The 14571-nt window shown below is 44.2% G+C and overlaps 1 protein-coding gene across 3 annotated transcripts in view; it reads right to left on the bottom strand.

Moving 5' to 3' along the window:
- DLG5 (discs large MAGUK scaffold protein 5) overlaps nucleotides 1–14571 on the bottom strand; it is a 120665-nt gene that overhangs the window by 43058 nt on the left and 63036 nt on the right. The gene's annotated exons all lie outside the window — the stretch shown is intronic.

Below are 14571 nucleotides of genomic sequence, written 5' to 3'. Positions count from 1 at the left end.
TCACATTCTTTGCAACCAAAAATGGAGAAGCTCTATACAGTCAGCAAAAACAAGACCAGGAGCTGACTGTGGCTAAGATCATGAACTCCTTATTGCCAAATTCAGACTTAAATTGAAGAAAGTAGGGAAAACCACTAGACCATTCAGGTATGACCTAAATCAAATCCCTTAGGATTATACAGTGGAAGTTACAAACAGATTCAAGGGATTAGATCTGCTAGACAGAGTACCTGATGAACTATGGAAGGAAGTCCGTGACATTATACAGGAGACAGGGATCAAGACCATCTCCAAGAAAAAGAAATGCAAAAAAGCAAAATGGTTGTCTATGGAGGCTTTACAAATAGCTGTGAAAAGAAGAGAAGCAAAAAGCAAAGGAGAAAAGGAAAGATATACCCATTTGAATGCAGAGTTCCAAAGAATAGCAAGAGATAAGAAAGTCTTCCTCAGTGATCAGTGCAAAGAAATAGAGGAAAACAATAGAATGGGAAAGACTAGAGATAGCTTCAAGAAAATTAGAGATACCAAGGGAACATTTCATGCAAATATGAGCACAATAAAGGACAGAAATGGTATGGATCTAACCGAAAGCAGAAGGTATCAGGAAGAGGTGGCAAGAACACACAAAAGAACTATACAAAAAAACATCTTCACAATCCAGATAATCATGATCACTCACCTAAAGCCAGACATCCTGGAATGTGAAGTCAAGTGGGCCTTAGGAAGCATTACTACAAACAAAGCTAGTGGAGGTAATGGAATTCCAGTTGAGCTATTTCAAATCCTAAAAGATGATGCCAGCAAATTTGGAAAACTCAGTTGTGGCCACAGGACTGGAAAAGGTCAGTTTTCATTCCAATCCCAAAGAAAAGCAATGCCAAAGAATGTTCAAACTACTGCACAATTACACTCATCTCACACGCTTGCAAAGTAACGCTCAAAATTCTCCAAGCCAGGCTTCAACAGTACATGAACCAAGAACTTCCAGATGTTCAAGCTGGATTTAGAAAAGGCAGAGGAACCAGAAATCAATTTGCCAACATCTGCTGGATTATCAAAAAAGCAAGAGAGCTGCAGAAAAACATTTATTGCTGTTTTATTGACTATGCCAAAGCCTTTGACTGTGTGGATCACCACAAACTGTGGAAAATTCAAGAGATGGGAAGACCAGACCACCTGACCTGCCTCCTGAGAAACTTGTATGCAGGTCAGGAAGCAACAGTTAGAACTGGACATGGAGCAACAGACTGATTCCACATAGGAAGAGGAGTACGTCAAGGCTGTATATTGTCACCCTGCTTATTTAACTTATATGCAGAGTATACCATGAGAAACGCTGGGCTGAAGGAAGCACAAGCTGGAATCAAGATTGCCGGAGCAACATCAATAACTTCAGATATGCAGATGACATCACCCTTATGGCAGAAAGTGAAGAAGAACTAAAGAGCCTCTGATGAAAGTGAAAGAGGAGAGTGAAATAGTTGGCTTAAAGCTCAACATTCAAAAAACTGAGATTATGGCTTCCAGTTCCATCACTTCATGGCAAATAGATGGGGAAATAGTGGAAATGGTGACAGACTTTATTTTTTTGGGCTCCAAAATCACTGCAGATGGTGATTGCAGCCATGAAATTAAAAGATGCTTACTCCTTGGAAGGAAAGTTATGATCAACCTAGATAGCATATTAAAAAGCAGAGACATTACTTTGCCAAAAAAGGTCCATCTGGTCAAGGCTATGGTTTTTCCAGTAGTCATGTATGGATGTGAGAGTTGGACTATAAAGAAAGCTGAGTTCCAAATTGATGCTTTTGAACTGTGGTGTTGGAGAAGACTCTTGAGAGTCCCTTGGACTACAAGGAGATCCAACCAGTCCATCCTAAAGGAGGTCAGTCCTGAGTGTTCATTGGAAGAACTGATGTTGAAGCTGAAACTCCAATACTTTCGCCACCTGATGCAAAGAGCTGACTCATTTAAAAGACCCTGATGCTGGGAAAGAATGAAGGCAGGAGAAGGGGATGACCAAGGATAAGATGGTTGGATGGCATCGTCAACTCAATGGACATGGGTTTGGGTAAACTCCAGGAGCTGGAGATGAGCAGGGAGGCCTGGCATGATGCAGTCTATGGGGTTGCAAAGAGTCAGACATGACTGAGCAACTGAACTGAACTGACCCCTTTCCATGGCTGATTTTGTGTCCTTTTACTGAAATAAATTTTATCCGTGAGTACAATTATATGCTAAGTTGTACAAATCCTTTTAGCAAATCACCAAACCTGGGGGTGATACTGAGTACCCCGACACAAGTACCTAAGATGTTCTAGTCCTCTCTAGATGCTGGTGATGCTGGTCAGACACAGTGACTGTGGTCTCAGGCCCTCTTAACCTGATGGGATGATACAGACACACACACACATAGGGACAGAGATAGGTAGATAGTTAGAAAAACAGACCAAATAAAATAACCTGAGAGCGTAAGAAGAGCTGTAAGGAAATAAAAAATAAAACAGAGTAATAAGCTGGAGAGAGATTTTTGAGCCACAGAGTAGGTCAGGAGAGAAGCTAAAGCCTGAAGAGGAGTCTCACAAAAGGTGACTTCTGAGCTCGGGTGCAAATGAAGAGCGGCAGCCAGGAGCACACCCGGCAGAGGAGCGAGCAGGTTCAAAGGCCCTGAGGCAGGAGCCACCAGCCACACTCCACGCACAAACAGAAGGGCAGGGCAGAGGGACTGGAGCCCAGGGAACCAGCAGGAGTGGACACACACAAAACAGGCCAGAGAGGCGGACACGGCTGCAAGGAGTACAGCAAGGACTATATCCCGAGTGACATGGGAACCACAGGAGGGTTTTAAGCAAGAGTGCTCTACTCTGACTTACAAACTACAAGATGAGCTAAGAGATGGTCAGGGCCTGCTGACCTCCGCTAAGCACCTCAGGGGATCTGAGCCCTTGCGTGGGTTTATTTCCTTATTCCTCAAATGATAGCACTGAACCAGAAAAGCCTGTTTAACTGTTCCAGCTCCAGTCCAGGAAGTCACCTGGCTCCATCCAACATGGATTCTGGGTTATCAGAAGATCTTTGCAGTTAAGAAAAGCAAAACCGGGAACTACTGAATATTCCCTTTGGAGGGAATAATAAATATGATTAACAAGAAAGAGCTCATTCAAATGTCAGAATTTTTCAGAGACAGGGAAAGTGAGTTCACCCCTCTGAGACATTATCTCCTAGGGCTGTGGACTATGGGAAGAAAGGGAATCACAGAAATCAGCTCACTCAGGGCTTTCAATCTTCTTCCTTTTCTTTTCTCCTTTTTTCTTTTTTTTTTTTTTTTAAGGCAAAACCCTTTCCTTCAAAGGAAATTTTACAACACCAAACTAGAAAACTTGTTTTATTAGTACACAGGCTCCTCAGGTGATTAAAATCATCAACACAAAAGTTGCAAAGAGTCAGACATGACTGAGCAACTGAACTGAACTGACCCCTTTCCATGGCTGATTTTGTGTCCTTTTACTGAAATAAATTTTATCCGTGAGTACAATTATATGCTTATAAAAATGCTTCGCTACTGCAGATCAGGACTGCATGCTGAGAAATGGTCAGAAAACCACTGATGGAGCCTCACTTCATCATTTAAAGTCTTCCTAAAAAACAATGCAGTATCTTCCAAACATACAGTAAAGCACAGCAAATAATGCAATAAAAGGATACAAACCCACTACTGTGCTCTCATCTTAAGGCAGTCAATGAGGGATTGATTCCAAGACCCCTTTCAGATACCAAAATGCATGAATGCTCCAATCTTTTATGTCACGTGGTATACGTGTGTGTGCTCAGTGGTCCAGGCGTGTCTGACTCTTCACACCCTGTGGACTGCAGCCTGCCAGGCTCCTCTGTCCATGAGCATGCTCCCTATCCTTTACATCATCTCTAGATTATGCATAATGCCTAACACAATATAAATGCTTCGGAAATAGTTGCCAGCAAGGCAAATGCAAGCTTTCTGGTATTTTTCCCCCCAATTTCTGGTTGGTTGAATCTTCAGATGTGAAACTCAAGGATATAGAGGGCCAACTCTACTTTGTCACATATCTCAAACAGCTTTCCGAAGATATAAATTATTACAGATGCTTAGCCAAAGCCCTCAATATACCCTTCTCTTACTCAGTACCCCTCACATCCCCCTCCAGAATTGCTTCCCTATGTTTGCTATCAACCATCAGAATGCATATTTTACTGCCACTATTTAGTACTCTTGCCTGGAAAATCCCATGGATGGAGGAGCCTGGAAGGCTGCAGTCCATGGGGTCGCTGAGGGTCAGACATGACTGAGCGACTTCACTTTCACTTTTCACTTTCATGCATTGGAGAAGGCAATGGCAACCCACTCCAGTGTTCTTGCCTGGAGAATCCCAGGGACGGGGGAGCCTGGTGGGCTGCCGTCTATGGGGTCGCACAGAGTCGGACACGCCTGAAGCAACTTGGCAGCAACTTATGTACTCATGAAAATTCCTAACGGCGTTACATGTGCTTCCTTTTATGCAATTCTGCTTTTGAGGCTTAGGCAGTGGTGCAGGCAGTATTTCACTGTAGAAGCACATCACACATTTTTAGATTTTTAAAAATTCTATTAAATATAACTGATTTGCAATGCTGTATTAATTTCAGGTGTATAGCAAAGTGATTTGGTTATATATATATATGTAGTCTTTTTTTAGATTCTTTCCCGTTACAGGTTATTATAAGATATTAAGTATAGCTCCCTGCGCTGTACAGTAGATCTTTGTTGGCTATCTATTTAAAATATAGTAGTGTATGTTGTGGACAGATTTTTTTAGGCTGAAGTATGGTGGCTCAGACAGTAAAGAATCCTCCTGCAATACGGGAGACCCGGGTTCCATCCCTGGGTTGGAAAGACCCCCTGGAGCGGGGCATGGCAACCCACTCCAGTCTTCCTGCCTGGAGAATCCCCATGGGCAGAGGAGCCTGGCGGGCTATCGTCCATGCGGTTGCACAGAGTCGGACATAACTGAGCGACTCAGCACATACACACAGGTGATTTACAGTGTGCTATTTTCTGCTATACAACAGACTGAGTCCGTTATACATAAATACAGACGTTCTTTTTTACATTCTTTTCCACTGTTTTATCACAGGATGTTGAATGTATTTCCCTGTGCTACACAGTATGACCTCACTGTTTATCCGTTCTACATATAACAGTTTGCATCTGCTAATCCCAAACTCCCAGTCATCCATTTCCCACCCCTTTTTCCTCCCTCAGCGACCAGAAGACTGCTCTGCATCACGCCCTGTCACTGTGATAGATGTTTGCTGCTGCTGCTGCTAAGTCGCTTCAGTCGTGTCCGACTCTGTGCAACCCCATAGACGGCAGCCCGCCAGGCTCCTCCGTCCCTGGGATTCTCCACGCAAGAACCCTGGAGTGGGTTGCCATTTCCTTCTCCAATGCATGAAAGTGAAGAGTGAAAGTGAAGTCGCTCAGTCGTGTCCGACTCTTAGCGACCCCATGGACAGTGGCCCACCAGGCTCCTCCGTCCGTGGGATTTTCCAGGCACGAGTGCTGGAGTGGGGTGCCTTACATTGTCTTTACTTTCTTTTTCTTTTTTGCTGTTATAAATGATACTACTGTGAACCCTGTCCGTATCTCCTCTCTCACATCTGTGAGATGCTCCCCTAGGGTGCACATCTAGAAGCAGAGCTAAAGGTCATAAAATGGACTTTTCCCCACTGACTGGGTGATACAAAACTGCTCTCCCAGTTCATATACCACCAGCTCTGGGCAGGAGTTCTGAGAGTCACTGTCATCAACACAGCCTCACCAAGATTTCAAACACCAGGTTTTCCTTTTAATTTTTAATTGAGATAAAATACACATAACATAAAACTGTCTCAGCCATCTCTCACCCTCTGAGTATATATTTCAGTAGTGTTACATATATTCACATTGTTGTGCAACCAATCTCTGGAACTTTCTCATCTTGCAAAATTCTGTCCCCATTAAACAACAACTAGCTTTCCCCTTCCCCCAGTCCCTGAGTGCCACTCTTCTACTCTGAGTCTATGAATCCAGCTGCTCGAGAGGTACATACGCTATTTATTAATGGAATCACACGTTACTGATCTCTTTGTAACTGACTTCTTTCATTTAGCATAATGTTCTCAAGGTTCACCAGGCTACATTACATGACAGGATTCCCTTCCTTTTAAAAGATGAATAATACTCCATCACATATGTGTACAGCCTTTTATTTGTCCATTCATTAGTCAAAGGACACTTGGGATGTTTCCACCTCTTGGAACCCATGAAAACAGTCAGATTTCTGAAGTAATGCCTATCTCATGGACCAAAAAATGTCTTTAAAAAAAAACAACAAAAAACTTGCTTTCCTGATTACTAGAAAGGGCAACGCTCTCCTTATGTTTACCTTGCGTTTATTGTCTATACACATTTTCTCTTCCATGAATTGCTTGTTCATGTCCTTTATTTTCCTTCCCCTCCTGCCCCTCCCTCCCCACTTCTTTCTTTCTGCAGGACTTTTAAATTCCAGGTACTAACCCTTTTCCAGTTATATTCATTACAAGTATCTTTTCCCAACATATAGCGTTTAAATTTTCTTAGTGTCCCTTGTTTCTAAAATTTCACATTTTAATGTGATAAAACTGATCAATCATTTCCTTTATGGTTTGCGCTTTGGCTGCTTTATTTAAGAAATTCTTTCCTTCCAAGGATAAAGAAGATGTGGGACACATATATGATAGAATATTATTCAGATATTATAAATAATGAAATAATGCCACCTGCAGCAACACAGATGGACATGGAGACTGTCACACTGAGTGAAGTAAGTCGGAGAAGGAGAAACATCACATGACATCCCTTATACGTGGAATATAAAAAGTAATGATGCAGATGAACTTATTTATGAAATAAAACGAGACTCACAGACTTAGAGAATGAACTTATGGTTGCCGGGGGGAAGGGATAGTTAGGGAACTTGAGATAGACAGGTACACACTGCTATAATTAAAATACATAACCAACAAGGACCTACTGTGTAGCAAAGAGAACTCGGCTCAATGTTATGTGGCAGCCTGGACTGGAGGTGAGTTTGGGGGAGAATGGATACATGCGTATGTATGGCTGAGTCCCTTTGCTGTTCACCACAACCTGGGAAGCCCTGAGACTATCACAACATTATTAATTAGCCATACCCCAATACAAAATGAGAAGTTTAAATTTTAAAATAAGAATACATTTGAATCAGTTCTAATGAGGTGGATGAAACTAGAGCCTATTATACAGAGTGAAGTAAGCCAGAAAGAAAAACACCAATACAGTATACTAACGCATATATATGGAATTTAGAAAGATGGTAACGATAACCCTGTATGCGAGACAGCAAAAGAGACACAGCTGTATAGAACAGTCTTTTGGACTCTGTGGGAGAGGGAGAGGGTGGGATGATTTGGGAGAATGGCACTGAAACATGTATAATGTCATATATGAAACGAGTCGCCAGTCCAGGTTAAATGTAGGATACAGGATGCTCGGGGCTGGTGCACCGGGAAGACCCAGAGGGATGGTACGGGGAGGGAGGTGGGAGGGGGGTTCAGGATGGGGAACACGTGTATACCTGTGGCAGATTCATGTTGATGTATGGCAAAACCAATACAATATTGTAAAGTGATTAACCTCCAATGAAAATAAATAAATTTATATTAAAAAAAGAAGAAATTCTTTCCTTCCTACCTTGAGATCATGAACATATTCTCTCATTAGTTTTTCTAAAAGGAGTTTTATATTTCACATGTAAACCTCTAAAGTATTTATTTAACATATTAGAATATATTTTTATGTATGTTGCAAGATGGAGATAATAACATTATCTCTTTCCATAAATCACTAGACATAGGAGAAATGGCCCCCCAAGTGCAGAACGGACCAAGGACCCCTGAATTTGTCCAGGCGCAGACGAGGTCTGGAGGACCCCAAGGGTATCAGCTGACACAGAGCCCACCAGTGAGGGGTGAGAAAGGCATCCCACAAGGATGTGCCCACACATGCCCAGAATACACAGAGCCAGTGGAGAGCTCTCCTGACTTCAGGCTCACATCTGGAAACGATCCAGCTTCTGGACCAGATTTCCCCGTCTTCTGGGCAGTACCTCAAACAGTCCAATTAAAAATCACTCCAAACGTTTTATACTCTAAACATCCCCAAGCCAGGTAAGAACCACAGAACAAAGGCATTGCTGCCATTCCCAGAGTTTTCCACGAGGTGGCAGCCCTGCGTAGAACAGCCAAATGCACCCCCATAGCTGTCCAGCCTTCCAGGCTTCATTAAGAAACAAAGCTCATTTAGCTCTCATCACAAGAAAAACTTTTACCTACGTAAGTTGATGAGTGTTAACTAGACTTACAGAGGTGAGCTTGTCACAATGAATACAAGTATCAAATCATTACATTGTAGACCTGAAACTAATACAACGTTACATGTCAATTATACCTCCGTTAAAAAAATGAGGAAACAAAAATTATGTTATCCCAATATTAAAATAAAACCTAATTTTAAAGGTGGCTTTGAAATGATGCAAAGAAAAACCTTGTTGTGAGCATTAGCCCAGCAGAGCCCACCAGCACCAGTCCACGCAAAAGCTGGACTACACACTGAGGCTTGGCCTCTCTTCACTGGGAAATAGTCCCCAGATGCCCACCATAAGGAGCTTGGATGGGGTCTGCATGATGGCACAGGCACAGCTTAGCACCAGTGAATCTGCTGCCAGGATGGGTCACAATTTCCCATTGAGACAGGGTCAATCAGAGAAAACCACAGAACAGACCCAGGGATCTTTTCTGATGCCCAATCCAGCGGGCTAACGCAATAGGCTCTGGGATCAGAAGGAACCCTGGGGAGATCAGGCTGATACCTCACACTGTCCCGGCTGAGGCTCTGCCCATTCCACAGCTGAAAGCTCTGCACAAGAGGGTTCTGCTTATTGTGTGCTGAAATCTACCTTTCTCAACTCCTAATGTCTTGTCCAAGCCCTTAAGGCACAAAAACAGTCCCTTTCCCACAGGACAGCACCGACATACTCAGAGGCTCGTGGGGCCCCTAACACTTCTCAGCTTTTCTCTACAAACAGGGCTGAGAATCCTGCCTGTGCTAATGTGCTCAAAAGCGTCTGGAGAAATTTGGGAAAAACCACAGCCACAGTTAACACCAGAGGATTTAAAAGACTATCCCATCAGTCTAGAATTTTTCCTTTTTATGGTTAGAAGATTATGTTCTTAGTAGACAGTTCAGCACAAACACACTAACCATCAAACTAAACGTTTAGCTTCCCAGCTAAGGCTAACAGCAGTCTGAGAGAGAATATTTACATTTGGCCCAGAGTTCTGAAGTGAAAAAGCTGATACACTTCTCAGCTCAGGCAGGCGGCAGTCTTTAGAGATGATTCCCGTCTGGCCTGTGAGGAGGGGGTGGAAGTGGCCCAGGGGAGGCAGAAAGCCAGGGCCTGGTCCCATTCACACAGCAAGACAGCCACAGCCTGAGTTGTTCCCCACAAGGAGGCCAGGAACAGCTGTACTCACATCCTGCTCCACGCTGGCCAAAAACACGCCGGGCTTCTCTGAGAGCCAGGCCCTTTGGAGACTAAGAAACCCAATTCCTGGGTTATCGGGGAAAAGAAGTCAACTTCCATGAATCATCAGGGAAAAAAGTATATTTAAAGAATGGTAACAGGGCCAAAAGGAAGAGAGGGAAGTTTCCTGGAGACTCAAGCTTCCCAAATAAATTCGTAGAACCAACTTTTTTTTTTTTTTTTTTTAAAAGAAAAGCATTACTTTGAACCTTCCAGGGATACCTCTAAGAACCAAACTTTAGAAAAACACTCACAAAGGAACGCAATGATATATTTAAGGGTGCCCACTAAAAAATTATTTCAAACAGGAAAAAGTGCAGACTACTATGATGCTCAACAAACAGAATGCTGTTCATAAAATACTGACAGCTAGCCTATAAAATATCTTGTTGGATGTTTCAAATTTACAGAAAATATAAGCAGACCTATGATATACTGCAAGTTAAAAAAAAAAGACAGGTGGCAGAAAATAAAGACAAAGCTTTGTGTGTTAAGTATGACACAGAAAATGTCCACATGGAAATATCCCATGGGGTTCAGAGAGGTTGGTCACCTCCAGGGAGTGACACCAGGGCTGAGTGACTTCACTATCACTGAAGGTTTTTTTTTCTTCTTTAACCAGAGATCAGGTAGGTACTACCGTAGTCAAGATAGAAGATGCAAAAATATCCCCTACGTTGCCCCTCCCCGCCACCAAGGCTTGGCCATCTCTGCCCCAAATCACTTGGGCATCCAGATAGCGCATTCTGACTGCAGTCCCTTGGAGACAGAACTGCTACATTATGCCCGCCCCCGAAAACACACATGCAAGCAAACACACGCAGCCACACACAAAAAGCCACCTGTCTGCCACTTCTAGAGAGGGAGAGGTCCTAGGACCCAAGCCCACAGCACCCTCCCCACCAGCTGCCTCATTTCCTCTGAGATAAATCACACTGAGGGCTGGGGAGCCCACAAATCCCTCGAGCAAACACGCAAGTCAAATAGCACCATTTACCCCGCAAGGGCCTCTTCAAGTTAACAAGGCGTGGGAGGATCCGGGCAACAAAACCGGCCTTGTCCAGCGAGGTTGGCCTTTGCCCCAGGGAGGAGACCTATGGCCGCCCCCGTGTCCCCGCTTCCTCAGCTGCTGGCCTACCCGAGACCTGAGCTTTTCACAGCCCAGACGCCCACCTCAGACCTGGTAATGAGGCTAAGGCCCTGGCCTGGAGAGCAAGCGGCCTGGTGGCTCGGATACACCCCTGACCCCCGCACTGGTGCTGGGTTTCCTCTCCTGGCGGGGTTCCGAGGTGGCTCCCAGGCCACTTGCTAAGGGGCACTGGTGTAGCTAAAGAGAACTGGGGACACTCACTGACCACTGTAATCAGCTGCCTCACACCAAGGGTCAGAGCTATAGGAAAAGAAAGAAGAGGAGTGGGCTGGAAGAGCACCAACTGGACTCCTGCTACCCTGGTCTTTGTTCTTACCTTCCTGCTTCCAGGAACCTTCCTGTTACCATCGCTGGGCCAGGCCCACCCACTCCCACTGCCAGACTTGCCGCCACATAACCAACCCCTCTAATCAGAGGCTCTCTGTCGGTGACTGCAGCCAAGAAATTAAAACACATTTGCTCCTTCCACTTGGAGGAAAACGTATGACAAACCTGGACAGCATATTAAAAAGCAGAGACATCACTTTGCCAGCAAAGGTCCATCTAATCAAAGCTACAGTTTTTCCAGTAGTCATGTACGGATGTGAGAGCAGGACCATGAGGAAGGCTGAGCACCAACGAACTGATGCTTTTGAACTGTGGTGTTGGAGAAGGCTTCTGAGAGTCCCTGGGACAGCAAGATCAAACCAGTCAATCCTAAAGGAAATCAACTCTGAATATTCACTGGGAGGAATGATGCTGAAGCTGAAACTCCAATCCTTTGGCCACCTGATAGGAAAAGCCACTGGAAAAGACCCTGAGGCTAGGGAAGATTGAAGGCAAAAGGAGAAGAGGGCAGCAGAGGATGAGATGATTAGATAGCATCACTGACTCAATGGACATGAATCTGAGCAAACTCAGGGAGTTTGTGAAGGACAAGGAAGCCTGGTGTGCTCTAGTCTATGGGGTCACAAAGAGTTAGACACAACTTAGCAGCTGAACAACAACAACAAATCAGAGGGCTCGCAGAAAAGGCTCTAGGTATCTCCAAGTATCTCCAGCTTAGGGGCCTGCCCTGAGCCTGCAGTGGGTTAATCCCACATAAGGCGTCAACAAATATCAGAGAAAGAAAATAAACCATAGAATCAAATTTTTCAATAGAACATAGCTTGTGACAGGAAAAGACGGAAAATAGTCCAAGGGTCAGTCAATAGGAGACTAGTTAAATCAATTATGCTGCTTTTATGTAACTCAATAATCTGCAGCAGTTAAAAACAAGGAAGTAGAATTTGTACTGAAAAAGAAAGATGCACAGGACATATTCAGCAAAAAAAAAACACGCTAGCCATAAAAGCACTGTGCGATTCCCTTTTGTCGAATATGTTAATAAGATATAAAGTATTCCATGTGTACAGATAAAAGTCTCAAACTTTTCATGGTGATATACTCATGGTTAGTTATTTCTGTGGAGTGAGACTACAGAAATAATTTTTTATTTTTTAAATGTCTGTGTTGATTTTTTAATTATTTACAAAATGTATATTAATGTTAACAAATTTTAAAAAGTATAAAAACATGAAGAAAGCACTGCCCTTCCACTTTTTGAACTATTCAATCTAACAGTCATTCGGTAAGGCAGAGCGGGCCAGGAGGCTGCAGCGGGTGAGGGGCACCCTGGAGTGGCCATCAGGGCCTGTACAGACAAGCAGAGGCCCTGCAGAGGTGCCTGGGCACCCAGCAAAGGGTGACAAGGGGAATGGTGTGGGGAGGGAGGCAGCAGAGGGAAAAGCAAGCAGGTACACATAGAGCCAATAAGTAAATAGATTAAGAAGAATCGAAACCAGATTTCTCACTGCTGGAAAAGGGAGATACGAAAATGGAAAGGAAGAAGACAAGAATGGACCCTTCATATTGTGGTTCTGCGCTGGAACGAGAAATGTGAGTGTGAGCTCATGGTTTCCAATATACATATTACATATTGAAGATACAGGTATATTAGGAAGAGAGAGACACACACACACGGCAATAGATATGAGTGCGTGTGTGTGTGGTTGGGATGTGCTCAGATAGTCTCACTCTGTTCCCTGAAAGGTCCTGGAAACCATTACGCCCCAGGAGCTCTGAATACACCAAGTACACCCAGCATTCAGACCTTGCTTCTATTCTCCACTAAAAAGAATGTGAACTCCTAGGATACACATCTGATTTCCAGGACTACAGCAAGATAATTATAAAACAAGCCTGAAACATCTTGTGCCAGAGAACAAGAACGTGCTCAAAGAATGAGGGGATGTGGAGAAAAGGCAGAGAAGGGACTTCCCTGGTGGACCAGGGGTTAAGAATCTGCCTTCCAATGCAGGGGACTTGTCCTGGGTGAGGGAACTACGATCCCACGTGTCACAAGCAGCCAAGCCTGTGAGCCACAATAAGGGAAAAGCCGAACACTGCAACTAAGATTGGACACAGTCTTAGTTGAATGAATGAATAAACAGAGAAGCAAGCTTGAAGTGGTTTCCACTGGCCATAGGGGTAACCCACTAAGTAGAACAGGAAGCCGTGGGGGGGGGGGGGGGGGGGGAGAGAGAGAGACTGTGTGTGTGTGTGTAAAGGAAAAACAAGTATCACTACAGTGGTGAAGCCTAGAGACACCACCTTAGTCAAATGATCAAAGTGAACATCCTTAGCAATAAGTCATATCAAGCCAAGTCCCAGTCAACAGGATGCAACAAGAAAAGGCAGCTTCGGCCTGTGAAAGTCCTGCCTAAGATGAAAAACTCATCCATCCATGAAAGAAAGAAACTGAAGTCGCTCAGTCACGTCCGACTGTTAGCAACCCCATGGACTGCAGCCTACCAGACTCCTATTCCCAACCCAGGGATGGAACCCGGGTCTCTCACACTGAGGGCAGATGCTTTACTGTCCAAGCCACCTGGGAAGACCCAACCATGAGGACCAGACAAATCCAGACAGAGAGACTACCTAGAAAATAACTAACCTGTAATCTTCCAAAGCATGAAGGTCACACAGGTTACAGCCTGGGGAACTGTTCCAGGTTGAAGGAGATCAAAGAGAAACAACAAGTAAACACAGCGCTTTGTTCCAAACAAGCTCCTTTTCCTGTTAAAGACACTATTAAGGCAACAACTGCCAGACCTTGACCAGGGTCTGACGGTTGGATGGTGGTACGCAGCAACATTAATGCCTGATGGGTTACTGTGATACGGGAGAAGATCCTTGCTGGCAACAAGTACACATTTATGTGCTATGGGGCAATGGGACATCAGGCTGGAAACTTAAGAAAAAAGAGAAAAATTCTTTATACTGTACTCGCAGCTATTCTATAAGCCCGCAGCAGTTTCACAATTTCAAAAATTTTTGCAAATGGAAGAAACCTAGTGCTAACAAGTGAGTTCAGATAGTTATATATCAGGTTTGTGTCAATCAAACTGTAACAGTCCTCCTTTAACTGAGGAACCATAAATGCTTCTGATGGGGAAGGGGCTCTGCTTAAATCAGACCTCTGCCGCAGTGCTGGGAGGACACTCTGCCTCCTCCTGGGACTTTCTTCCAACCCAAAAGGTCCAACCATCTACGGACACAGAGCGTATCAGTCCTTGCCATGGCCCTGCAGCCCAGGCAGCTTCAGACCATAAACTACAAGAGCAGGGGCACTGGCCACACCACCCATAGCAAGCGGTGTTCTGAGTGGCCTGCTCCTCACACCTCTGTCAATGTGAAACAAGAGCTGAGCAAAGGGAAGAAACTGACTCCTAATACAGAGAGCAG

Source organism: Budorcas taxicolor, chromosome 5, assembly GCF_023091745.1.
Source record: "Budorcas taxicolor isolate Tak-1 chromosome 5, Takin1.1, whole genome shotgun sequence".
NCBI classification, from domain to species: Eukaryota; Metazoa; Chordata; class Mammalia; order Artiodactyla; family Bovidae; genus Budorcas; species Budorcas taxicolor.
The sequence above is the reverse complement of the archived record's forward strand: the minus strand, read 5'-3'. Positions and strand labels throughout refer to the sequence as shown.